Source organism: Arachis hypogaea, chromosome 1, assembly GCF_003086295.3.
Source record: "Arachis hypogaea cultivar Tifrunner chromosome 1, arahy.Tifrunner.gnm2.J5K5, whole genome shotgun sequence".
NCBI lineage: Eukaryota > Viridiplantae > Streptophyta > Magnoliopsida > Fabales > Fabaceae > Arachis > Arachis hypogaea.
Genome location: NC_092036.1, coordinates 45,556,244 through 45,558,309, shown reverse-complemented (window position 1 = coordinate 45,558,309; position 2,066 = coordinate 45,556,244). Strand labels below are relative to the sequence as shown.

Sequence of the window (2,066 nt, the reverse complement as noted above, 5' to 3'; positions counted from 1 at the left end):
TTCATCATGATCTTCAAAGTGTTCTTGGTGTTCATCTTGACATTCATAGTGTTCTTGCATGCATCTTGTGTTTTGATCCAAAATTTTTATGTTTTGGGTCATGTTTGTGTTTTTCTCTCTCATAATTAAAAATTCAAAAATCAAAAATATATCTTTTCCTTTTTTCTCTCCAAATTTTCGAAATTTTGGGTTGACTTGGTCAAAAAATTTTTTTTTTTTAAATTTAGTTGTTTCTTACAAGTCAAGTCAAATTTTCAATTTTAAAAATCTTATCTTTTCAAAATCTTTTTCAAAAAAATCATATCTTTTTCATTTTTTTATTTTTCAAAAATTCTAAAAATCTTTTCTAAAATTATTTTCAAAATCTTTTCCTTATCTTTATATCAAATTTTCAAAAACTCACTAACAATTAATGTGATTGATTCAAAAATTTGAAGTTTGTTACTTTCTTGTTATGAAAGGTTCAAATCTTTAAGTTCTAGAATCTTATCTTGTAGTTTCTTGTTAGTGAAGTAAGTAATTTTAAAATTTTTGAATTAAATCTTTTTATCTTTTATCTTATCTTTTTCAAAAATTTTATCTTTTTCAAAATTTGATTTTAAAATATCTTATCTAACTTCTTATCTTCTTATCTTTTCAAATTTGATTTTAATATCTTTTTCAACTAATTAATTAACTTTTTGTTTGTTTCTGATCTTTTTCAAAACCACCTAACTACTTTTCCCTGTCTAATTTTCGAAAATATCTCATCTCTTTTTCAAAAAATTCTTTTGTTTTAAATTTTAATTTTAATCTTATCTTATCTTTAATTTTCGAAAATCATTAACCTCTTTTTCAAAATTATTTTCGAAAATCTCCCTCTCTTTTCTTATTCTAATTAATTATTTATTTACTAACACTTCTCTTCACCTCTCCTCATCTAAAAATCCGAACCCAATCTATCCCTTGTGTTTGGATTATTCACTTTTCTTTCTTCTCCCCTTTCTTTTTCTACTAACATAAAGGAATCTCTATACTGTGACATAGAGGATTCCTCTTTCTTTTCTTGTTTTCTTCTTTTTCATATGAGCAGGAACAAGGAAAAATACACTCTTGTTGAAGCAGATCCAGAACCTGAAAGGACTTTGAAGAGGAAACTAAGAGAAGCTAAATTACAACAATCCAGAAGTAACCTTTCAGAAAATTTCGAACAAGAGAAGGAGATGGCAGCCGAACCCAATAATGATAATGCAAGAAGGATGCTTGGTGACTTCACCAAGCCCACGTCCAAATTTGATGGAAGAAGCATTTCCATTCCTGCCATTGGAGCCAATAATTTTGAGCTTAAGCATCAATTAGTTGCCTTAATGCAACAAAACTGCAAGTTCTATGGACTTCCATTTGAAGATCCTTACCAGTTTTTAACTGAGTTCTTGCAGATTTGTGAGACTATTAAGACGAATGGAGTTGATCCTGAAGTTTACAGACTCATGCTTTTTCCTTTTGCTGTAAGAGACAGAGCTAGAATATGGTTGGATTCACAACCTAAAGATAGCCTGGACTCCTGGGATAAGCTGGTCACTGCCTTTTTGGATAAATTCTTTCCTCCTCAAAAACTGAGCAAGCTTAGAGTGGATGTTCAGACCTTCAAACAAAAAGATGGTGAATCCCTCTATGAAGCTTGGGAAAGATACAAGCAGTTGACCAAAAGGTGTCCATCTGACATGTTTTTAGAATGGACCATATTAGATATATTCTATTATGGTCTATCTGAATTTTCAAAAATGTCATTGAACCATTCTGTAGGTGGATCCATTCACCTAAAGAAAACACCTGCAGAAGCTCAAGAACTCATTGACATGGTTGCAAATAACCAATTCATGTACACTTCTGAGAGAAATTCCGTGAATAATGGGACACCTCAGAGGAAGGGAGTTCTTGAAATTGATGCTCTGAATGCCATATTGGCTCAGAACAAAGTGTTGACTCAGCAAGTCAACATGATCTCTCAAAGTCTGAATGGATGGCAAAATACATCCAACAGTACTAAAGAGGCAGCTTTTGAAGAAGCTTATGATCCTGAGAAC

The 2,066-nt window shown here is 31.1% G+C and overlaps 1 non-coding gene across 1 annotated transcript; it reads right to left on the bottom strand.

Moving 5' to 3' along the window:
• Positions 1 to 1,601: 1,601 nt before the first annotated feature.
• LOC112711177 (small nucleolar RNA R71) lies at positions 1,602 to 1,705 on the bottom strand. The gene has a single exon (XR_003157328.1). It is a non-coding gene; the product is annotated as a small nucleolar RNA R71 (small nucleolar RNA).
• Between the last annotated feature and the right edge of the window lie 361 nt (positions 1,706 to 2,066).